The sequence below is a fragment of the Thermobia domestica genome, chromosome 2 (genome assembly GCF_964235325.1).
Source record: "Thermobia domestica chromosome 2, izTheDome1.hap1.1, whole genome shotgun sequence".
NCBI lineage: Eukaryota > Metazoa > Arthropoda > Insecta > Zygentoma > Lepismatidae > Thermobia > Thermobia domestica.
In genome coordinates, this window is record NC_137455.1 from 11,947,962 (window position 1) to 11,975,005 (window position 27,044).

Sequence of the window (27,044 nt, forward strand, 5' to 3'; positions counted from 1 at the left end):
GAGAAACGGCAGCCTCCAAACTTCGAATTTCGAAACAAAACCTATGCCAATCGTTTGTGCTACGTTTGTGACGGAATGTACCGCAAACATTTTCGTTTGTACCACTTCCGGTACGATGTTATAAGGGTTTTAAAGGGGAGGCTGGAGAAACGGCAGCCTCCAAACTTGGAATTTCAAAACAAAATCTATGCCAATCGTTTGTGCTACGTTTGTGCCGGAATGTACCGCAAAAATTTTCGTTTGTACCACTTCCAGTACGTAGTTTTAAGGGTTTTAAAGTGGGGGGGGGGCTGGAGAAACGGCAGCCTCCAACTTTGAAATTTCGATACAAAACCTATGCCAATCGTGTGTGCTACGTTTGTGTCGCAATGTACCGCAAAAAGTTGCGTTTGTTCCACTTCCGGTACGAAGTTATATGAGTTTTCAAGAGGGGCTGTGGTAACGGCAACCCTGTACCCAGTAATTTCGAAATGAAACCTATGCCGACTCTTTAAACTACTTTTGAACAGGAACGTTTCGCTAAACTCTTTTCTGTACCACTTCCGGTACAAAGATTCGAGAGTTTCAAACTACGGGGCTGCCGTTTTCATACCCCTCTGAGTTTCGAAACGAGACCTATGCAAAACGTTTAACAACATTTGTGTCGGAATGTATCGCAAACATTTTTGTTTGTATCACTTCCAGTGCAAAAGTATGACAGTTTTAACTAGGGGGCTGCCGTTTCCAGAACCCCCCATCTTGGAATTTCGAGATAAGACTATGTCAATCGTTTGTGGTACGTTTTCACCGGAATGTACCAAAAAAAAAAAAAAAAAAAAAAAAAAAAAAAAAAAAAAAAAGTGCCTGAAGTTGGCCCCCCACCTCTTCCAAATTACACCAAACGTTGCACATCGTTAATGCATCGTTAGTGCACGTCAGTGCATTTAGAACTAACGTTAGTGCTATCAGCGTTTACGAGATATTGAAGAATTTGGTGGGGGACCAACTTCATATGAAGTTAGCCCCCCACCCATCTTTATGCAGACAGATTTTCACTAAACATAGCGCATCGTTAGTGCATCGTTAGTGCACTTAAATACACTAAGCACTACCGTAAGTGCTACCATATTTTGGGATTATTCAAGATTTTCTGTGGGGGGCCAACTTCAGAAATATCAAATTCTATACAAATAGAGGTAGAAACATGGGGTTGACGGTAATCGTTAGTGCATTGTTAGTGCACTTAAACGCAATAAGCACTAACGTTAGTGCTACCATATTTTGGGATTTATTCAAGATCTTTGGTGGGGGGCCAACTTCAAAAATATCAAATTTTATACAAATAGAGGTAGAAACATGGATTTAATGGCAATCGTTAGAGCGTGATTAGTGCACTTAAATGCACTAAGCACTAACGTTAGTGTTACCACATTTTGAAATTTATTCAAAATTTTTGGTGGGGGCCATTTTCAGAAATATCAAATTCCATACAAAGTGTCAGTATTTTCAGGAATCAGTAACGAATGCACTAATTACTTTGTTAGTGCTTGAAGAGGGCGCAAATTCACGCTGACCACCAAAGATATTTTACTTGTAGCACCTACACTAATTAAGCACTAACGTTAGGGGTTGGTGCACGAAGAAGCACTAATGATGGACTAAGGATTGTACTGGAAATGATTTTTAGTGCTTTTTAATTTGGCAGAAATTTGACACAATGAAAAACTCCCCTTAAATTTCTTATGTGAGTTTCCTGAGATGTAACTGGATATAACTACACTAATAGTGAAGCACTAACGAAAACGGCTCTAATTTTTTCGTTATCGGTTGAAGTGGGGCGCCAAGTTCATGAAAGCTTCCAAAGGTTTTTTTACTTGTAGGACCTACATTAATGAAGAACTAACGTTAGGTTTTAATGCACTAAGAAACACTAATAATTTCAGTAGAAGAGGTCATTAGTGCTTTTGATTTTGGCGGAAATTTGACGCAATGAAAAATTCCACATGAATCTCTTATGGGATTTTTGTGGCATATAATTGGCCATATCTACATCAATAGTTAAGCATTAACGGAACTATGAGTGTTTTGCAGAAGCGCTAACGATACATTAACGAATGGACTTATTTTTCGTTACTGCTTGAAGTGGAAACCAAGTTCACGCTGGCCCGCAAAGGTTTCTTACTTGTAGCACCTACACTAATGAAGCACGAAACTTAGGTGTTGGTGCACTAGGAAGCACTAATATTACAAGGAAAGAAAACTTTCGAATTTATCGTGAACTTAGCCCCCACTACAAGCACTAACGAAAAAATTAGTTTTATACGTTAGTGCATTGTTAGTACTTCTAGAAGATACAAGTAGTTTCGTTAGTGTTTCACCATTAGTGTAGAAATGGCCAATTATAAGTCTCAAAACTCCCATAAGAAACACATGGGAAATTATTCATTGTATCAAATTCCCATCTCATTCAAAAGCACTAATTACCTCTGTTAGTGCAATTGTTAGTGCATCGTAATTGCTTCTTAGAGCACAAACACCTAACGTTAGTGCTTCATTAGTGTAGGTGTTACAAGTAAAAAAAAACCTATGGGGAAGTCAGCGTGAATTTCGCACCGACACTTTAAGCACTAACGGAAAAAATAGTCCAATTCGTTAGTGCTTCTATAAAGCACTAACAATTTCGTTAGTGCTTCACTATTAGTGTAGTTATGGCCAATTACATATCACGAGACTCACAAGAAATTTAGGCAAATTTTTCATTGAATCAAATTTCCGCCAAATTCACAATCACTAATGATCTCTTCTAGAGCGATCGTTAGTGCATTGTTAGTGCTTTTTAGCGCATCTACACCTAAGGTTAGTGCTTCATTAGTAAATGTGCTACAATTAAAATACCTTTTGAGGCCAGAGTGAACTTAGCGCCCCCACTTCAAGCACTAACTAAAACTTAGTGCCATTCGTTAGTGCATTGGTAGTGCTTCTGGAAAACACTAACAATTTAGTTAGAACTTCAATATTAGTTTAGTTATGGCCAATTACATGTAACGAAACACATAATAAATTTATGGGAAATTTTTCATTGCGTCAAATTTCCGTCAAATTCAAGAGTACTAATGATCTATTCTAGTGCAATCGTTAGTGCATCGTTAGTGCCTCTAGAAAACACTAACAGTTTCGTTTGTTCTTCAATATTAGTGTAGTTATGGACAATTAAATGTCACTAAACTCCTATAAGACATTTATTGGGAATTTTTAATTGCATCAAATTTCCGCCATATTCAAAAGCACTAATGATATCTTCTAGTGCAATTGTTAGTGGTTCTTAGTGCACCAACCCCTAACGTTAGTACTTCATTAGTGTAGGTGCTACAGGTACAATATCTTTGGAGGGCACGGTGAACTTGCGTCAACTTCAAGCACTAACAAAAAATTAATGCCATTCATTAGTGTATTGTTAGTGCTTCTAGAAAGCACTAAATGTTTGTATGAAATTTGATATTTCTGAAGTTGGTCCCACCAGAAATCTTGAATAAATCCCAAAATATGGTAATGCTAACCTTAATGCTTAGTGCATTTAAGTGCACTAACGATGCAACAACGATTGTCTTTAACTGCATGTTTCTACCTCTATTTGTATAGAATTTGATATTTCTGAAGTTGGCCCCCATCTAAAATCTTGAATAAATCCCAAAATATTGTAGCACTAACGTCAGTGTTTAGTATTTTAAGTGCACTAACGATGCACTAACGATTGCCGTTAACTCTATGTTCCTATCTCTATTTCTATATAATTTGATATTTCTGAAATTGACCACCCCACCAAATTTTTTGAATAAATCTCAAAATATAGTAGCGCTAACGTTAGTGCTTAGTGCGAATAAGTGCACTAATGATGCACTAATGATTGCTGTTAACACTATGTTTCTACCTTTATTTGTATAGAATTTGATATTTCTGAAATTGGCTCCCCCACCAAAAATCTTGAATAAATCCCAAAATATGATAGCCCTAACGTTAGTGCTTAGTGCTTATAAGCGCACTAACGATTCCCGTTAACTCAATGTTTCTATCTCTATTTGTATTGAATTTGATGTTTCTGAATTTTGCCCCCCACTTTAAAACTATTATAACTTCGTACCGGAAGTGGTACAAACGAAAAATTTTTGCGGTACATTCCGGCACAAACATAGCACAGACGATTGGTATAGGTTTTGTTTCGAAATTCCAAGTAGGGAGGCTGCCGTTTCTCCAGCCCTCCCACTTTAAAACCCTTATAACTTCGTACCGGAAGTGGTACAAACGAAAATTTTTGCGGTACATTCCGGCACAAACGTAGCACAAACGATTGGCATAGGTTTTGTTTTGAAATTCTTGGGTGGGAGGCTGCCGTTTTCCCAGCCCTCCCACTTTAAAACCCTTATACCTTCGTACCGGAAGTGGTACAAACGAAAATGTTTGCGGTATATTCCGGCACAAACGTAGCAAAAACGATTGGCATAGGTTTTGTTTCGAAATTCCAAGGAAGGGGTTGCCGTTTCCGCAGCTCTCACATTAAAACTCTTATAACTTCGTACCGGAAGTGGTACAAACGAAATTTTTTGCGGTACATTCCGGCACAAACTTAGCACAAACGATTAGCATAGGTTTTGTTTCGAAATTCCAAGGTTGGAGGCTTCCGTTTCTCCAGCCCCCCCCCCACTTATAAACCCTTATAACTTCGTACCGGAAGTGGTACAAACGAAAATTTTTGTGGTACATTCAGGCACAAACGTAGCACAAACGAATGACATAAATTTTGCTTTGAAGTTCCTAGGTGGGGGCTGCCGTTGGCCCAGCCCGCCACTTCAAAACCCTTACAACTTCGTACCGGAAGTGGTACAAACGAAAATTTTTGCGGTACATTCCAGCACAAACGTAGCACAAACGATTGCCATAGGTTTTGTTTCGAAATTCCAAGGTTGGATGCTTTCGTTTCTCCAGCCCCTCCACTTCAAAACCCTTATAACTTCGTACCGGAAGTGGTACAAACGAAAATTTTTGCGGTACATTCCGGCACAAACGTAGCACAAACGATTGGCATAGGTTTTGTTTTGAAATTCCTAGGTGGGGGCTGCCGTTTCCCCAACCCCCGCTTTAAAACTCTTATAACTTCGTACCGGAAGTGGTACAAACGAAAATTTTTACTGTACATTCCGGCACAAACTTAGCACTAACGACTGGCATAGGTTTTGTTTCAAAATTCCAAGTTTGGTGGCTGCCTTTTCTCCAGCTCCCCACTTTAAAACCCTTATAACTTCGTACCGGAAGTGGTACAAACGAAAATGTTTACGGTACATTCCGGCACAAACGTAGCACAAACGATTGCCATAGGCTTTGTTTCGAAATTCGAAGTTTGGAGACTGCCGTTTCTCCAGCCCCCCCACTTTAAAACCCTTATAACTTCGTACCGGAAGTGGTACAAACGAAAATTTTTGCGGTACATTCCGGCACAAACGTAGCACAAACGATTGGCATAGGTTTCGTTTCGAAATTCCAAGGTGGGGGGGCTGCCGTTTCTCCAGCCCCCCACTTTAAAACTATTATAACTTCGTACCGGAAGTGGTACAAACGAAAATTTTTGCGGTACATTCCGGCACAAACGTAGCACAAACGATTGGCATAGGTTTTTTTTCGAAACTCCAAGGTGGGGGGGCTGGCGAAATGCACCTCAAAAACTCTTAAATTTGTAAAATTTACATACCATACATAATAAAAAGTTTATACTAAGCAGTTACTGCCTTCTTCTTGTTTTATTAATATCAATTCTTATTAATCTCCACAATCAGCCTGTTGTCTTGTATACGCTCTTGTATTAAATGCTTTTGCGTCCAATGCTCTATCTGCCACCGAAACGTTTTTTCTGTCTGTCTTTGTTTTAATTTTGCACGCCACCTCTATTCTGCTTTTGTCAGTAGTACAATTTTCCTATTTTTCAATAAAGATTCTTCAAAATGTACAAAAATGAAGTATGATCACTTGCAACAAGTAAAGAAGTTTTCAAAGAATATATCAATTTATATCAAAATAGGAAACTACACAAAATTTATGCCAAGTCTATAAAAGAACTCAGGGTGGTATAGGGCCCCGGCAGGGGCCTCATTTGCGGGGCCCCATCATCCATGATGATTATGACAATGATTATGATTATGATTATGATTATGACTAGTACTACTACTTCTGTACTACAAGTTTAACAGTCTTGTAAAACTTTTGCAATAGGGGGTGGCTTTCCTTCATAAAGCTGTCAGCTTCATTTATGCGTGGTAATGGGGTCCCAGGGTGGGGACCTATTCTGTTTCTTATAATGTTACAATAATTTGTCAAACGACTAACAGAGGGCTCCAACAGGACTTTATATTCCTAAAAGTCAGTATCCTTTCAGTATTCATGGGGCCCCAATACACATTTAGACCATATGATGCTGGGCCCCCATTCTTCATATTGTTGAAATATATTCCTATTAGATCATAAGCAAAGGACCCCAAACAGGACTTTATAGTCTAATACTGTTAGTTTCATTCCAAAATGGGACCCAAAGACTACATTCAATGCTGGGGGCCACCGAACTCTGGGAACGGAACAAACTACAATGAGTAACTATACACCAAAACAGCAGGCATGTTTTAACTTACTTTCCATGTTATTCAATATTCATTATATATTTAGAGAGGGCCCCGGCAGGGATCCCTGCCTTCCTGCCATGGCCAGTCCGAGCCTGAAAGAACTGATAATAATTTGCAGCAACTGGATACCTAAGAAAAGTTAAACCAAATAAGTCAATTAAACAAAACGGCATTCTTCAAATTGCAAACTAGGTAGACCTATTTTAATTTGCTAACTTGTTAAGAAATTGGTAACTTTGGGGGAGGAAGGCTCCTCCTTACCAATCTTAACGACGCCCCTGGTCGAAACTGACACTTCATTCATTAAAGAGTCGGATATCATTGGTCTTTTGCTTACTCCCGCAATGGCAATGTCTGGAGATAGATATAAGTACTGTTTTGAAAATACTGTTGACGTGTTTGAATTACGAAAGCTAGAACTGTTTGTAGATACTCCAATGAGAACATGATGATCTTGGAACATTTTATGTTGTGCAACAGAAGTGTGTCTCAATGTTTATTGTTCAGTACAAGCTGAAAAAGATTCATTTTCTCTTCTTTTCTATTTTTCCGCATTTAATGTGATAATGTTCAATCACGAAAACGGCGTGTTATTCTATAATCAGCGGCGCAAATCTGTCTTCAACATTGGGGAGTGGGGGGAGCGGGTAAGACCATTCCCATATATATATATATATATATATATATATATATATATATATATATATTTGGTCTAGGAATTAATTCGTGCGGGTGGACAAGAGATGGCGCAACGAACGGAGCGTCCCACAGTTCCGTGTATTCACACATGTGTTGCAAACCCCTGTCATCGCGTATCGTTCGTAGTATAGGGCAGTGGATTAAAGCGTCAACAACACCAGTTTGTAGTTAAGTGAACATGGCGCAATTTGTGCCTGATAAAGGCCGCGCGATTTGTGATTTGATTTTTGCGGGGTGTCCTGCTGCATTACTTTAACATGCAGAAAAGTGCGACTGAAAGTCATCGTATTTTGGTGGAAGTGTATGGTGACCATGCTCTAGCTGAGCGAACGTGTCAGAAGTGGTTTGCACGGTTTAGAAGTGGTAATTTCGGCTTGGCAGACCAAGAGCGAGCTGGACAGCCAAAAAAATTTCAAGACGAAGAATTGACAGCATTGCTCGAGCAGGATTCGTGTCAAACGCAGGAACAACTTGCAGCAGCATTAGGCGTTGATCAAACAACAGTCTCCAAACGCTTGAAAGCCATGGGAATGATTCAAAAGATGTCACATTGGGTTCCACATGAATTGAAAGACAGAGACGCTGAAAGACGAAAAACCATTTGCGAATTGCTGCTTTAACGACAGAGCAGAAAGGGGTTTCTGCATCGAATTATTACGGGTGATGAGAAGTGGATCCATTACGAGAAACCTAAACGAAAAAAGGCCTGGGTGAAACCAGGTGAACCAGGTCCATCACAACCAAAACGAGATATTCACTGTGCAAAGGTTATGCTGTGCATATGGTGGGATATGAAAGGTGTGGTGAACTATGAGCTGCTGCAACAGGGTGAAACTCGGAATGGAGAACGTTATCGACGACAATTAATGCGTTTGAAGCAAGCTCTGGCCAGAACACGACCAGAATGGGAGAACAGACATGATAAACTTATTGTTCAACATGATAACGCTCGCCCACATGTCGCAAAACCGGTCAAAACCTATTTAGAAAATGTCGGATGGGAAGTTTTACCCCACCCGCCGTATTCACCAGACGTTGCTCCTTCGGACTACTACTTGTTCGATTCCATGAACAACGATTCGATTGGACAGCGGTTTACTTCTTCAGAAGATATCGAAACATGGGTCTCTGACTGGATCGCTTCCAAGGATGAGGACTTCTTTCGCCACGGAATCCGTACATTGCCTGACAGATGGGCGAAAGTGGTGGCTAGCGATGGACAATATTTTTCTTAAGGTATTTATGTATTTTGTGTTTGTACTACAGCTTCAATGTGTGCATACCAACCGCACGAATTAATTCCTAGACCAAATATATATATATATATATATATATATATATATATATATATATATATATATATATATAGATAGATAGATAGATAGATAGATAGATAGATATAGATATAGATATAGATATAGATATAGATATAGATATAGATATATACATATATATTGCGATTCCAAAATATTTATGAAGTTGAAAAACAATGTTATGGAGGATCAGAGTTGTCTTCAACGTTAGGAGGCGGGCAAATCTGAGGCTTATTCTGGGGGACATCAATTTTATCTCACGTTCCATTGTGGTAATCGGACAAAAATAATCAAATTTCTCCCCAAAAACACATTTCAAATCGGATTATTGAGGGGGATAGTCCCCCTCAGTTTCAAGATTGGAGGGGATATGTCCCCGTCATTCCCCGGAATTCGCGCCAGTGTCTATAATTGATTTTTTTTTTCATGATATCCAGTTTTTCATAGAAACAAAGGACTTTTTTGAGGGGGGGACAGAACATGAAAGTAATTTCTGTAAACTCCAAATCTGCTCTCCATCATCACTTGCAAAGTTATTGCTGATAAAGTAAGAACCAAAAAACGAATTATTATTTATTTAATTTTTGAAGGAAGTAACTGAGTAACTATCAGAGATAATTACACCAAATTTTGTCATGAGAATTACTACACACAAAACATTTTATAATAATCCCCAGTATTCTTCAGAATCTTCAGTCGTGTAAGTTATGCTGGTGTTTCACACTAGTCCTACCGCTGTTTCAAATTAGTCCCAAATACAGGTGCTATTTTGAGACACACGTTTTTATTTTTTTTCAGGAAAACTAAACGTGAAAACGAAAAAGAAACTAAGTTATTTTCAAAGATGTTTGTGTAATGTGTATATATAATGGTATTTTCTTTTCATATTTCTAGTTTTTGCTGTGCACTCAAAAGTATGTTTTTCGTTTCGCAATTACAACACTTGACCCTGTATATTTTTCTGTTGACATATATATTGTGCTTGACTAAACTGTCTGAGCCATCAAGGCAACTTTTTTCTTTCTTTTTTATTTAGAAGAAAAGTGTTTTTTTTTATTTAACATACCAATAATAATAATAATAATGGCGATGATGTAAATAATCACGTGAAAAATAAGGTTTGATGTATCAATACCCGTTCAAATACCATCTTTTCATCTTCCTTTTAAGCTTCCCGCAAAATGATTGATAATCTGGCCACAAAATACATTATCTGTTCAACCCAAGACTTTTTTTTTTTCGTTGGTCTCAGTTTCTGGAAGAAAGGATGTACCAAAAAAAAATTCATATAGCCTGCTTGTTTTCGTACCTACCTAGGTTTTTTAAAAAATAATCTCTATGCACTGGTAGTGCTAGATAACTCTGCTGTAAAGTAACATTGAACCAAGATCTCACTTTAAAATATATATATATTCCACACATTAATTATTTTTTCCTTATGTATTTGACACGTCAGATCGATTACTTGGTACAGAAAGGCCGAATAGAGGGAGGGGTAGGGTGTGCGGTTTATTTTTGCGGTGGACTCGGAAGTGAAGTGGGTAGTGGAGAAAAAAAAAAGAATAATCGAAGGAGGAAGAGGAAGAGAGAGAGAGAGAGAGAGACTTGGCAACATTGCAATCTAACCACATGGTCCTCAACCAGCTTTTCGTTCGCACAGTCGAGAGAAAGGTGGCGGGCCAAGCAGGCGAGCGACTTGTCTGTTGCACACATTCAGCTGCGCGCGCTCGCCGCTAGGCGCTCGCGGTATTATTGCAAGTGAACTAGTAAGATTTCTGCACCCGAAGCAACCCGAAGTAGATATTTTGGCGCGTCGCTGACAGAAACTAGAGAATTCTATATTGAAATATAAATACATATATACTTTTGAAGCCATTTATTTCAATGGACAATTTCGTTAAGTCTTATCATTTCGAAACAGACTCGTGAAACTTCAGTGATATATTTTGTTTGTTTGTTTGTTTACGCGCCCTTGTCGTCGTTCTAATTTGTGCGTGTTTTTTTTTTTTTTTTGTTATTATTTCTTTCTGTTACATTTTTTGTTTCGACGTTTTGTTGTTTTTTATTATTATTTCTAAAAAGAGAAAACAAGAAGACAGAGTAGATTAATAATTCTACTCTGTCTACGAAGCCACAGGCAGGCAGTAAACAAAATACACGCGCGTGTCCTCGAGCTAGAGGCCGATTGACAAGATTCTTTCCCAAGTGCTGGCACACATTGCAACAGGCTGATAAGAGGTGAGTACTTATTTACATTTTAGCACCTGTCGTTGCGTGTCATTGGAAAAAAAAAAATCTAAAAAATTACCAGAATGGGATGAATTAAGGGAGTTGACATGATCTCATGATAGAAACATTTGCTAGTTTACATGTTGTATGATTGTCGTGTTTGAATGTATGTATGTTCATTTCCTCATTTTCCTTGAAAATTTGTGTTTGAAAATTACATTTTGTGTTAACATAATGTCTCCTCCTAGGCCTATTTATTTTTCTTTTTCAATTTTTTAAAGACAATATACCTAAAAGATATAATTCTTGAATATTATAGAATTACGTTTACAGTTATCATATTTTCCAATTAGAAAAACGGATGGTTTTTGAATAAATTATTTTATGAAGTATTTTTCACTCTTTCACTCTACCTCTATATTTCTTGAGAAAATTTTATATACGATACGATACGTTTACTTATTTTGTGTTATACTAACATATTTATATGAATTTTAAACAGGTCGTATTCAATTTATTTATCTCATGTCTCTAGTGAACATTTAACTTCTTGTAGCACCTGTACAGTATTTATAATTATCTTCAAGCACAATTATAACGATACAAATGTTAAGTATATTTTGTTAATACACAAGCAAAGAAATTGAATTGCATTAATGTTAAAATATATATGTTCGCAGTGGTATATTTAGGATTTTGTTTCGGGAGGGGAGGAGGCTATGCACAACACGTGAATAAGCGCATATTTTTCCTTTTGGGTGCCGACAAATTTTACTGAAGTTCATTTTCCTTCTTTTAATATTTGTATAATGACAGTTCCAGGTATGAGGAGTGAACACATTGAGTGAGAGAGGGGAGGGGGCAGAAATAACTGAAAGGTAAAATAATTACTAAATTATGAGGAAGGAAATGCGCGGGAGGAGGTATGAAGTTCCGCACATTTTAGAAAAATAACCTATCGTTTAAAAGTAAAAGATCCGCGATAAAGAAAAGAAATGTAAGTCATTTAAAGGAAAAAGTGAAATTTGAATGAAATAATCAAAGAATAAAACTGCTATGTACAACAGAAGAATATTAATATACAACATTTTGTTCTTACACAATTTTTCACAACTAATTTAATAACTTTACATTTCTTTTAAAACAGCTCCTTGTGAACAGTATGGTGATTAGGACCTATATTAAGATACATACTTCCTTAATTTTGGTGTTACTGACGACGACCAACTTGCATCGTAATTAACAACGGCCGAAAGTATGATAGGAGAAACGAAAGAAAATAATAACTAAGAAAAAGAAACAGAAGAGTAGAATGGACAAAAAAAAAAAAAAAAAAAACCGCAGTTCTTACATGGAATGAAATTTCACAAATACTGTATTATTTCTGAACAAAGAGCACAAGAAAATGAAACGTTAATGAAATTGTTAGAAATTGTAAAAATGATTATTGTACGTGGAATGCAAAAAACTAACAAATTTATTTCCGGTGAGGGGGGCTTGAGTCCGATAGCCCCCTTAAATACGTCACTGGTTGAGCATATTTGGGACCTTATGTGGACATTAGATTGAACTATTAATAAAATAACATCTGACAATTTCCTTTTGCATATACAGGGTATATATTTTTTAAATATTACAAGAAAATCAGGTTTGAAAGGGTTAACATGTTCGTATTCGATTTATTTATTTCATGTGTCCAGTGAACTTTTAATTTAATTCTGAAAGTTTCATAGCAGTTGTATTTATAATAATCTTCAAGCATAATTATAACAATACAAAAACTGATTATATTTTGTTAATACACAAGCAACGAAATTACATTGTAATTAATATTAAAATATGCAAATTCGTATAGTTATAATGACTATGAGCATATGATAGGCTATTTATTTCAAGAGCAATTGATTCACCCTCTCATCGCACTTCACAACGTCTGGAAGGGAAGAAAAATACTAGAAGCAGAGAGTTAAAATGAAGTGTACACAACAAGCAAACATTTTTAAAATTTCCTCGTATTTCCCCTGTTTCTTCGAGTTGAAGAAAAACGTATTTTGCTGTAATTAGTAAAACGTGTTTTAGAGATAATTAAATGGGGAATTAAAAGAATTCCAAAACGACAGGCACCTAGCAGAAACGAATAATCTGGAAATCTTACTACATTTACGGATTTTTTTTTTTTTTTGCGTGTGTGTGTGTGAAACTGGCAATAATATTTTTTTTTTTATGTTAATATTTATTATCAACATTTTAAACACAAATAAAATATAGAATCTGCCATATCAGTTTGGTATAAGTGCCAATGGAATATAAACCTTTAAAAGATAAATACAAAACAGAAAATTCATGATAAGGTGTAGAATATTTTAGTAAATATATATATATAATTTATGGTCAAGAAATAATAGCATTTAAAAGGCGGTTATACAATTCTTTAAACTACGTGATTGTCTCCTAAAAGATACATATATAGGGGCCGGGATGGTGTAGTGGTAGAGTGTTCACTTTTGATAGGCGTTGCCCTTGGATCGATCCCAGTTCTCGCCAAGTGTGCCTTGCTATGGACAAACATCGTGTGTGGGTGTTTTTCCGGGGTTCTCCCACTTTCTTCACCCTACCATTTCGTGTATTATAATTATCACCGTCTCATTTAGACTTGGGACATACTCCTGGGACGATAAACTAAAAAAAAAAAAAATACAAAAACATTGTTTCATAAATTTACATATAACACATAGAATAAACTTCCTTCTTAAATTTAACTTTATAAAAAGCATGTCTTTGTATTTATATATATTAATTCCAAGGGTGGCCATTCTTCGAAGATCTATAACACACTACCTCCTAAATTTTTCTGATATATGCCTCCACTAACGCAGTATTAGGCTATTTCTAAGCCTTCTAAGCTATTTTGTTCTTCCTTCTTCCAGTAGATCTCGAGATCCCGTTGTGACTCAGTGGTAGAGTGCTTAGCTCTGGTGCATGGGGTCTCTTCTTCGATTTCAGCTTCCGCCTATTGGGCTTTGTGGCGGAAAAACACCGTATTTGTGGGTTTTCTCAGGACTTTTTCTTTCCTCCCACTTCTTCATTCCACCATTATCATCACCGTCTCCCTTGGCCTCAGTGCGTAAATGTGGAACGTTAAACAAAATATAAAATGGGCTCCATTAAAACGGTTGTACTTACATAAAATATAAACATTCTAAGAAATGTTTAGTTCGCAGCTGGTATAAAAACGAATAATTTTCGGCCCCTTTCTCTAAAATTTCAACGACACGCTCTGTTCATGATTCTACATTTTACCCACTCCCAGTGTTCGAAGTGGGAAAAGTGCAGAGGCGGTATGTTTTATTACGATTTTAACTCGACATATCGTCTATCGAAATGTTAAAATACAGTGAGGGTACGTTGCCTAAAAGATCGCGTTTCTATTTACATAATGACTGAAAATCATTGGAGAGCTTCTCGGTAGTTATGGGGGAGGGGGAAGACATGGAGACACTTTGATTTCCAGCCAACAACTTTCTGAAAAATAAATAAAAAATATCCCCTTATGTTGTATTATAGAAAATTATTTACGAAAATGCTCAAAACTCGAGTTTTGTATTAACAATTTCCTGTGAGGGAAACTCTCGGACCCCTCACTCACTGAGGGGTAATCCAAACTTCTAAAAGATACGATCCCCCCACAGCAGACAACCCCTAAATTCGCCCATGCTCAAAACACGACCTTTATATGCATTAAGGCAAGACGGCACACATATATAAGAAAGAAAATTAAACATGGCACATCAAAATATAAACTAGATGAATTTCTTTTGAAGATACCTCATGTTAAAAACAGCAAACGGTAGGAAAATGATAACAAAAATGTCTGGGTTGTCAATTTAGAAATTATTTCTACATAAATTTTTTTACCTGCCAAGCTATTCGTCAATTACTGTCTATAAAAATGGATTTAATAAAGGTATTTAGCATCTACTCTCCAGTGACGGTATGTCTTGATCACTGAAAAACCAGAGGCAGTAGACATACCACCGCATACCGTCTCGCTTCGACCACTGCCCACTCCTATTTATCATTACAATAAAAGTTGATCTTAATTTTTTAATTGAAAGCATTAATTTAGTAAAATTTATTTTCCTTGTATTAGCAGTTCTTTCATTTCCGTTGTTGTTTTGTCTCTTACTAAAAGCAATCCTAAATGTCCAGTAAAAACAATTTGAAAAGACAATATGCTCCCAGATATGAGTAATTATTAAGAAAAGAAATAAAGAAAATATATATCTTTTTAAACAAATTAATCTTTTATTACTGCATTGTAAAAAAATAATCGGTTTCAACATGATTTGAACATTTTTCATAAACTAGCAAAATACCCGTTATTCGCACGAGGAGAATACGTTTCGTTTTGGGCATAAAAGGGTGAATTTGAATTTAAACTGCAACGGCAGTGTGACTGTTCATCTCAGTGACCCCGAAAACTATGGATTCGGCACTAATATCGGTAATTTTTGATCATTTATATATATATATATATATATATATATATATATATATATATATATATATATATATATATATATATATATATATCTTTATAATTTAAACGGCATTGCACTGTAAAAAAATAAAACCCCATTTGAACACTTTTAGTACAGATGTTGAGGGGAAAATTGATGAAATAGTGTTTATAAAGTCCAAAAATGTTAATTCAAAAAAAAAAAAAAAAAAAACTAGTATGACATATTTAAAACGCTTCTTCTCGGCAACAGTTCGAAAACAAAATGATGACCAATTCTGCAAATAAATCCGAGACATAACTTGGAAAATACAGTATCTAAAAGGGGTAAATATGTAACATGGAGCTGTTAAGAGCGTGTCGGCAGTGTGTAAAGTGTCCTTCTGTGTCTAAAAGTAGTTTATTTTTTGCAGTGCGGAATCTCAGCGACCCCGAAAACTATGGATTCAACACTAATATCGATCATTTATATATATCCCCCTCCTTCCCCTAAGTTCTACCGTTAAAGTGAAATGTAAAAACCATCTCAGGCCCGAACCTCATCTATGTTGAAAAATTTGATCGAGATAGATCAGGTAGTCCAAGCAGTGCAAAGTCACAACCATAATGACTTTCATTTTTATAAATAGAAGATGAGTGTTTGTCATTATTTAACATGTCCAGAAGTATCCTGAGGTATTCTATCAATGATAACAAAAATGTTTAGAATTCCTTCTAATAGTTGTTAATAGAAGCTTCCTTAAGTGGTCAAATGTATCTGGAATTTTGATGTGTGTAATAAGAATAAGGGCAAGAAACGTCCTGTAACTATGTATTGTTCTAACACTGTTTGAAAGTCATTTCTCTCCTAATATATTCATCAGACAGTTAAAAGTTCCACTACTTTTTTGAATACTCCTAAGGCTTTTCCTATGTTAGGAGGCACTTTAGATATTTTTTGTTCATTAATAGAACACTTAAGGACAAGTTTGGACATGTTAAACCAATGACCAAAATTTGTTTCTAAAAAAATGTCAAAATAATGTTCAAACACAAATTTATATTTTCCACTGTACTCATATTATATACTGTGTAGTGCAACTTTTTCAGTTAACTATTTTGAACGAAATCCAACTCTTTCCTGTTTTTTTTCTTTCTTCGTTTCTTTGAATTAGAGACAACTCAAACTAGTGCTGTTAAAATTAGAGTAATTCCATCCTCGAATAATGGATTCTGGATTCCATTATTGGAATTAACATTCTGATTGAATGCAATTGAATTTTATTGTGTTCAATGACCATTTACATTGGCTGATTGCCATATGGTATAGAACATGTCAATGTTGTGATTATACAAATGTATATTCACATTATATTAAGAATATAACTACTTTTACAGTATTTCCTAGATGATAAAAAATATAAAATATTGTGGTTTCCTTAGACAGAAGATAGGTTTTTTTTTTTTTATATATAATCAGGAAAAATATAATATGCACAAAAATTACATTTAAGACTTAGCAGAATCTAGATCAGTTTGCAAGTATTCCCCCACATTGTAAGAGCAGTAATTTAGCAGCAGACTACATACGCACTTTCTGAAACTTTCATGTTTGTAAAGAGACTTATTTTGATTAGGCAATAAGTTAAAGAATTGTACACTCATGTCCAAAATAATTGTCGCATAGAAAAATATCTATAACTGTCTTCTTGTAAGAATATCAGTTCATAATGATATTGCAGGGAACTTTTAATACTGATACTAAGTGTATAATCGGGAAATGTATATTTGTGGTAAATTTCATAGGAAAAGAATTATAAATACGAAATTTAGAATGAGTAAAATAAAATGTTGCTAAATGAACAAGAAAGTCCTATTTTTGTTTTATTGTTCTTATTTACTGCTGTTTTGACATGAAATTTGCCATATACATGTCTTTGCCGATTATACACATACTAACATTATAAGAAATACCGGGCGAATTCGTTATCAAATTATATTCCTATAACAACACATTTATAGACAATGCGACAATAATTTTGGACATGAGTGTACATCCTTGTTTGCAATTGTTTTCGAAAACAAAGTGGTATTATGATGGGGAACTTGAAGATGTGACTTCGTTTTCGTATTATAACCATGTTTATCTGATAACAAATTGTTGGTCAAATCATTTTTTAAGTAACAAATATTCAAGTACTTCTCACAGCTCTAGTTTTAACTTCATCATAAACTAGCGTCAATTACTTGTTTCGCTGGGATAAATTAAGAAAAAATTAATAATATGTTCCGTTAGTCAGTCAGTTTTTACTATTGCTAAAGCGCTCTCTGATATGGGTCATTTTCGATCATTTTTATATATCTCCCCTTCCTTGAAGTTGCAGGTCTGACTTTGGTTTTAAATGGCATTCAAACTGTTACTGTTCATCTCAGCGACTCCAAAACTATGGATTTGGCACTAATATCAGCCAGTTTCGATTATTTTTTGTATATATCTCCTCCCCCTCCTCCCGTAAGTTATACTGTCAAAGTGAAATGATAAAAACCATCTGAGGCCCGGAGCTCATCTATGTTGAAAATTAAATCGAGATCATTCGGGTGCTTCAAGAGTTATTACGGTTAAGTCACAAACATAGTCACTCCCATTTTTATTTATATAGATAATACATAAAATCAGGACAGTCAGTAATGCAATTTAGGGGAGGAGAAAGGGTACTTAATGCACCGAATGGAGTAGCGAATATGGCAAATATATACTACAAATATGGCAAATACATATTATTGTGGATCGATCATTCTTGGCTACTACGGTGGACACTTCTTAGCCATCCTGTAATTTTTCCGTCAATCGATGCCATGGTCAATTGGCGGATAACGCCACGATCTACGAGACTCCGGAACTTCGAGGACAACGCCTAACATTGCCTATGAGAAAGAAAGAGGAGAATGAAAATTCTACAATTGGGTGAAAGTGTTCGAAATTAGTTGCTTTCCTTTGCTCTACCATCTTTCCCTTTTTACGCCCTTATTGCTACCATTCATTATTGTTAGAATCATGTATTTTATTTCTTTCACAGTTATCTGAGAAACTTGGGTGATCATTACTCCTATCACACAAGTAAGTAAGATTCTTTTGATTCAGACATTTTCTTTTAGAACGCTTCTGTTGTCGTCAAAATGACATTTCAAAGAAGATGTGATAGAAAAAATCAGCTTGAAGCATAGGACGTCAAACATCATCCCTTCTGAAGTTGAAGAATGTAATTCTTGTCAATGTATTAAATATACCTCCGTGAAAACAGTCACCCACATGAACACTAATTGTTACACATACTCCAAATATTAGTGCTAAATTAGTACTGACGATGCCTCATAGAAAGAAAATCATTGCTCTTATTAGAAAGTCAGCATTCCACATTCTTTGTGGGCCGTTTATCTCACTTTTATTCTTACCCACCTACTTTCAATAATGCAACACTATTTTTTTAATGAAAAGAAATCTTTGAGTTTTACGTCCCACAATGGTGCCAGCTAGGCTAAAGGAGACGGTGATGATGAGAAATGAATGAAATGGTGGAATGAAGAAAGTGAGATTAAACGGGAGGACTCCGAGGAAAACCACGCACACGGTGTTTGTCCACCACAAGGTTCACTTCGCGAGATTAGGGTTTGAACACGGGATCCCGGCACCAGAGGTGAACGCTCCACCACTGAGCCACCGCGGCCCCAACTAATTTTTAAAATATCAAAAAATTAGTGCTAACGATATTGTATAAAAATAAAATGAGTGCTCTTTTGATAAAGCCAGTATTTCACATTCTTTGTACGTGAGACTGTCTTCCTATCTACTTTTAATAATGGAGCACTAGTTTTGAAAACTAAAAAGATAGTGCTGTATTATTGCTGACGATACCGCACAGAAAGAAAATTAGTTCTGTTTATGTCATCGTGAAAGTGAGGATCAATTGTTTTCTTTGATGATACCACCATTAGCCCTTTCAGACCTGGTGGTAACGTTTGTGTGCATTATATTTGAAAATTAATATAATTACTCTGGAGAATTCAAAATGGCTGAGTTTTCATGTCAGTATTCTTTGAACTTGTCTAAATCACTTTCCCCTATTTCTCTGGTGCTTTCATCTGTTGTCAGGAAGCAACACACATTTCTTATGGAGTACTTGCAGAGGCTATCACGATGGACAAAGCTTAGCCACGTAGGCGAAACAAACGACTTGCAATAAATTCTCCTTCTGTTTTAGTGATGTGTTTTGAGTTTCTAAACTATGTAGATCACAATGATCTTTTGGGTTAATGCTGTTTTGGGTTTGGGTTTTGGGTTTACATACATATTTCAACTCTACACCCTAGTGCACGCAAAATGTTTCATCCATAATTCTCTAGATATGACATTCGCAAACAAATTGACGGTTGCTATTTTATTTGTTAAGTCAAAAAGAATAATAAGACAAAATAAAATCGGAGAGTAAACAAACAAAAAAATCAGGGCTGAAAGGGTTAGATATTTTTTATATATCTTTCGGCTTTCTTGTGCAAGCACTATTTTTTTCTGTGTGGTGTCATCAACACTAATTTAGCACTAAATGCTGTAGCTTTCCAAAATTAGTACTGCAAGACAGGCCAACCCACAAGGAATGTGGAATACTGGCTTTCTGATAAGAGCACTAATTTTCTTTCTATGCAGTATCATTAGTACTAATTTTTGACATAAGTATAATTAGTGCTCATGTGGGTGGCACTATCTTCAATAGGGTATTAAATATAACACTATGATAACTAAAGCCTAAAAGCTTCATTAAAATTATAAAATTTTCAACTCACACAACAGACCGGATATTATCTATTCAAACCGAACAGTTAACTTATAAATCGGTGTATCGTCATTTTTGCTTCAAATGTGGAAGAATTCGTGTTATTATTTAGTTTCAAATCTTTTGTCGTCGCGAATTCTGTCGAGGAATTTGAAGCTTAAAATACATAAAACGAAATCATGCCTGTTGTTCTGTATGATTGCGAAGTATGGTCGCTTACTCGGAAGGAAGAACATAAATTGAAAGTATTTGAGAACAAGATCCTGAGACGAATATTCGGACCCAAGAGAAACGGGAATAGGGAATGGCGGAAACTTCTTAACGAGGAACTTCATAACTTATACGGTTTACCCAACATTGTTAGGGTCATCAAGTCTAGGAGGCTTAGGTGGTCAGGTCATGTAGCTAGAATGGAAGAAAGTAGAAACGCTTTCAGTCTTGACTGGAAGACCAATCGCAAAACTACCATTAGGAATAGTGTTGTAAAAAAACGGTTTTTTTCTGTGAAGTCTTTTTTCAATAAAAAACGTCGTTCTTTTTCATGTTTTTTTTTTTTTTTCAAATGTCTGTTTTCTTTTCTGACAACTATTATTTATTGATTTATGTTGCAGATTATTGAAATAATCAACAGAAGTTGAGTCGGAGCCCTCGTAACTTACAAATCGTTTGTTTCTTTGTACCTATACGAGCAAAATTGTGTGATTATTCCTTTCGGACCCAGGTCATTTTTGGCGTTTTCCTACATTTTCAGGTAATGACTTATTGCTCAAAAACCATTCATTCGATTGATATGGTTAAGGCTTTTTTTTTTAGAAAATGGATATGGCTATGTTTTGGTGTAAGTTGCATTGCAGTGTTGCCAACGGGTGGGAATTATTGAGGGTAATGTAGGGGTGAAAATTTACAAAAAAATCCCTAACCGAATTTCAATTTTTTCTATCTAGCACCACTGTTGCTATATGGATTCAAGTCACCTAAAACAATTCTTTGGTGTGTTAACAAGGTCCAGTGAAATCCTGAAGTCGCTGGCTTTCATTCAAAGAGAGCAAGAAAAATTCTCTATCATCATACACATGAAATTTTGACACTTTTTACGCCTCAAAAGCAAAAATCAACAGATATGCCGAAGCTACAGCTTCTCTAATTATCCTATTGAAACTTTTTATAGTGCGTTCTGTAGGCCAAACAGGAATCTTTCAGGTAGTGGTATATTTGTTTCAATGTAGTCAGCAAGAGGGTAATAATAAAAGGGAAAGGGGAAATTTTCCGAATTTCTCACCTAAAATCGGGAACTAATTGTTTTGGCTGGAAACACTGCTATCAGACAGACGAAAACTATCTGAAAATAACCGTAGTACTCCAAGAACATATCCTCCAAGTATCATGGCGATATCCAACAAAGTAAGCATGAAAGTTTAAAAAATATCTCATTCTACCTCAGAAATTCACCATTTTCTTACCATTTCCAGAAAATGGTTTATTATAAACCTCAACTGTACTTCTCCTAATTATTCTAGTGAAACTTTTTATGGTGCGCTGTGTAGGCTAAGAACGAAGCTTTTAGACACTGGTACATTTGTTCGAGTGTAGCCAACAAGAGGGAAATAATAGAAACAAAAAGGGATTTTTTTCCAAAATTTACCCCCAAAGTCTGGAATTAAAATTTTCTGTAGCTGGAAACACTGCTATCAGACACACACAAACTATCTTAAAATAAGCTTTGGTATCCCTCTAATATATCCTACAAGTATTGTGACGATATATAATAAAGTAAGCATGTCAATAAAAAATATCTCATTCTACGTGAAAAAAATCAGTTATCTTTCCAATTGAATGGGTGAGTTGAAAAAGGTACATATTCCAAAAAAATCGCAAATTAAACTGAGATAGCCATTTTTTTCTTTGGACGTATCTACATCCATAGAGCAGAAAAAGAAACATATTTCACTATTGCAAATGAGCTTGCCAAAAATATGTAGATGCGATTGAGTTGAAGAAGGAACATATTCCAGGAATATGTCCCTTCTTCAACTCACAGCCGTGCTAGTGTCGGTGGCACTCGCCACAGCGCTAGTGCTCAGTTGTGTTATGACTTAACAGGTGAGCTGTTGTTTAAGGTCATGTTGGTTACGTTTAAAGTGGAAAGTGAAGATCATTGCGAAAAGTAGTGTAGTGAAGTTAATTAGTGTTTCTTTGCTTTAACCTAGTAACAATGTCCGAAACAGACAGTGACAGTGGTGAACCAAGCCTTAAAAAGGGTAGACTTAACAAAGAAAAACGTGTATGTAAGACGGAAAACTTAGCAAGGCGTCGAGGTGAGGAGTTTGTAACTTCAGCAGGCATTCCTGTTCCAGCCAAAACAACCGGCCCAAGCTGTGAGAAAATACATGGATATTTTCTCTATTGAGGAAAAGGAGAACATTATTAAAACCCTATATAGTGGCAGACCTAAGAACGAGCAGGACACATTAGTGAGACTGATTGAGAGGCATGAGATTGCAAGGCTCAGACCATCAAATCAAAACCCAAAGCAATACGAGTCCTCTTTCAAATAATTTGCCATGAAAGGGACGAGCAGAGTTGAAGTATGTCGTAATGCGTACATAAGCCTTCATGCGGTGAAACACAAAGTTGTTATTAGATTGATAAAGATTTTGGCTTCTTGGAAGTTCCCTATTGACATGAGAGGTAAACAAGAACGCGTTCTAATGCTATTCCAGCCTCACATCTAGTTAAAATACATGAACATATTGATTAATTTTATAAATATGTTGCACATTATACGTCTACATCAACCACACATCTCAATGCTCAGCCTAATGCATGAACTTTTCATAGAAAAATGTCCTGACTTGAAGAATGTAATTAAGTATGAGTTTTATTTGGAATATTTCAAGAAAAACTTTGGTTACTGGTTTGTCAGACCTCAGGTCGGTCCTGAAGCACCTCAGGTCGGTCAGTACCTGTGAAGATCTGAAGATCAAAATTAAACACGCTTAATGACAATAAAAAACATGTAAATTTTATATTCAGTATTTTATATTTTGTAAATTAGTTTAGACTATATTCATTTTACCTGAACTTACCTATTCTAACTACAGTCTGAATATAACACGAAACTTAATAATACAATTTAACCTAACCTAACCTAACCTAAGTATTGCTATCTTTATTACAAACATGTTTTATGGTAGGTTATGACATTGGACCGTGTATGTAACAAAAAAGACTGATTTACAATGGCAAAGTAAAATAAATCGTTTTAATATTATTATCTCAGCACTTTTTCGCAGCTCGGTGTGTTTTAATGACATAAAAAATTACTAATGATGGTCAAACTGAAAAGGAATATGTTTTTATAATGTTTTTCGATCAAGGCTTTTGTTTTTCAGCTGCTGATCAGCTAGATCAAGATGATTGACGATTGTCTATTCTGAAAAATTCAACAATGACCATTGTTTTATCGGAAAACATTGTTATTTTTTGTCAATATATGTAGCTAACAGTTTTGAAATACATTTGTTTGCCTTTATACAAAGATTGAATAATATTACTCACTTATTTCTGAAACCTGTTTAACATAATCCACTAATTGGGATAAAGTATTGTGCATTTAAAAACATTGAGTTGAAAAAGGAACATATTCCTAAACATTTTTACACAATTATATGGCATATATTAAAAAATTATGTACAGATACCATGTGCAATAGGTTTGCTACACTAAACAACACAAATTGACAATAGTAAGTGTTTTGGTAGAACAATTAGTTTTCTCACAAAACAGTTTTTCTTCGTTTTCCGAAAGTTTATATTTTTGGAATGTGTACCTTTTTCAACTCACCGATTCAATTAGAGAACAAGGTTTAGTGTAAACCTCAACTGTACTTTCCCTAATTATCCTAGTAAAATTTCTATAGTGCGTTGTGTAGGGCAAAGACGAGACTTCCAGATACTGGTACGTTTGTTTCGATGCAGCCAACAAGAGGGAAATAATAGAGACAAAACTGATAATTTTCCCAAAATTTCCCCCTAAAATCTGGAATTAAAATTTTCTGTACCTGGCAACACTGTTACCAGACAGACGCAAACTATCGTAAATTAAACATTGCTACACCACTAATATATCCTACAAGTATTATGGCGATATTTAAGGAACAAAGCTTCTAATTACCAAAAAAATATTACATTAAACATAAAAGGGAAAAACTAGAAAAATCAAGGGTTAGAACCTAAATACGAATTTTTCGTGCGCCCCCTAATTACCACATTGTAACGATCTGTATTTGCGTTTGTTAAGTAAGGACAAATGTTCGATTGGCGTAAGTTGACTTGCACTCGGACGTATAGGTACAGATTTATAAACAAAAATTTAGAATTTTTTGCCCAAAATTTATGGAAGTTTTAATTTCCCTAATTGACAACACTACGCGCAGGCCCGTCCAATTGATGTCAACAGTTAGGTATCCATCCGAGGTATCTATCTGGCACGTCTTAAGGAGGTCTTTCTACAACGAAGGAAGCTACAGGGAAAAAAGAAGTAAAGGAAATTGGAAATTAGAAAATTCTCGAATTTTTGACTGGGGTGAAATTTGAGAAGGAAATTGGGCACCAGAAAAAACAGAAATTAATATGATAAACTATGGTCCAACCATATTTGGCAAGAATAATATCCCGATATCTTAATTAGTGTACACAGGAGCGGATTCAAAAAGTGACACACCCGTGTGTGCCACTTTGGCCACCTGGTGTACATTTGATTACTTTTTTTTTTTTTTGAGTACTAACCCGTGTTGCTGTTGTAGTTATAGTCTCGACTAATAATAATATCGTTGTTGTAAACAATAACTTTATAAGGAAAATTTTCTCTTTTTTTTTACATCTTAGTTATAACACTGTTAGTGAGAAATGCAGGGTGTTTCAAAAGGAATATCGGGGTTTTAAGTCTTCGTAGTACGTATTACATTTTACGTAAAATTATAAGCAATGCATCAAGTAAAAGAGCACCTCAAACAGTCTTTGCTACAAGTGTTCGATGTGAGATTCATTCGTCACACGGTACACATCTAGTCGATAGGCGAGAAAGGCCCATAAACTTTCCGCCATATGGCACAAAGCACATTCAATTTAGGGGAGTCTCGTTTCAACTGTACCATCTCCTGAGGATTTGCTGACGGCCAGATGCAAACATTATGAGTGTTCACATTAGTTCTTAGGTGAAATGTCGATTTATCACTGAAGACGACACGATCCAGAAAATCTTCATTGTTATGCAGCAATATTTCACTTGCGAAATTGGCACGTAAACCGTAGTCTGTAGGCTTTAGACCTGTAGCAACTGCAAACGATAAGGATGTAGTTGCAAGCGTCTCCTTAATATTCTTCACACAGACGATTGCACTGTACAGATTCAGTCTTTATTAAAACACAAAAAGCTTTTTGCTCTCTACTCACCATCTTTGCTACTTGCTCTTTTTGACGGCAGACAGAAGAACAATGAATGTACATGCGTGCGTACAAAACTGTTTGAGTTGCTCTTTCATTTGATATAAAATTTATAATTGTAAGTTAATTGTAATAGTTACTACAAAGTTTCAAAACCCTAATATTAATTTTGAAACACCCTGCATTACTTCAAATTGAGTCATCCTATATTCATGTCTTGTATATACATATACAAGAAGGGCCATTATTATCAACTACCAACTTTCATCATCATACACACGGCCGGCTCTAGGCAATTTGTCGCCCCGTGCAATGGCATAATTTGCCCTCTCTCCCTTTCTCCAGAAAGAAGAAATCTTAAAAATCATCATTTTGAGTATGCTACTCCAACATGAACAATGAAGGGGAGCGTAAGTGCTGTTGTACTCAGAAAGGCTTAAATACTTACTAAAAATGCAATCCTGTTTTGTCTGTTTTTTTTTCTTTTAATATTAATCTATTATGTTAGTAAAAGATAAAGGAAACACGCCCACAGAGGGAAGATGGTAATCCTTTTTATAGAATTCAATATCGAGCTTCAATCTCAATGTATCAGTTTGCAATTCCAGTGAACTAGCTCTTTTATCTTTATTTCTTGATTTTTCTTCTACATCTGTTAACATCTTTTAAAAAGCTTGTTTCTATCTTCAATGATAAGGAACTTGTTTCTGACAAAAACAAGACTAGTTGTCTTATCAAAACTGTGATAACTTACTGAGTGGAACAGATATTCGCTACTATTCGAGAATTGCATTCTTGCATTTGAAAACAATCAAGCAATTTGTGCTCGGATTGATTCGACCATTTGCTTTAACATTGTCCATGTGACCTTAAACTAATGCAACCTAAACATAATTTATGAATGTAGTATTCAAATAGGTCAGCTTAGTAAATTTAACTACCATCATCATGAAGCCTGTTTCCAACAAGAAATATTTAATTTAAATAATATACTTATAACCAGAGACCAGATGTCAGGCAAAATGTTCTTTAATGCTAAAGATATAATCAAAAATAATGTTTTAAAGTTTATATCGGGGATTATAGTTTCGATTTAAGCCAACTTCATTTTGCTTATATTGCCTATTTCGGTCCTCACTGCCTAAATAATTGCTTTAGTGCCTAATGTTGCGTATTCTATGCATTTTCTTTGAAATAAGACTTCATTGGGAAATATATATAATTTATATACTGTAAATAACAGAAGCACATGGTACATTACAATTTCTCTCTCTCTCTCTCTCTCTCTCTCTCTCTCTCTCTCTCTCTCTCTCTCTCTCTCTCTCTATATATATATATATATATATATATATATATATATATATATATATATATATATATATATATATATA

The 27,044-nt window shown here is 35.5% G+C and overlaps 1 protein-coding gene across 1 annotated transcript in view; it reads left to right on the plus strand.

The window, feature by feature from the left end:
• The first annotated feature begins 10,302 nt into the window (after positions 1 to 10,302).
• The window catches only part of nvy (CBFA2/RUNX1 partner transcriptional co-repressor nervy), a 509,466-nt gene continuing 492,724 nt past the window's right edge, over positions 10,303 to 27,044 (plus strand). Inside the window, exon 1 of the mRNA XM_081738534.1 lies at positions 10,303 to 10,891. The gene's annotated coding sequence lies outside the window, so the exon portion shown is untranslated. The remainder of the gene's footprint in view (positions 10,892 to 27,044) is intronic.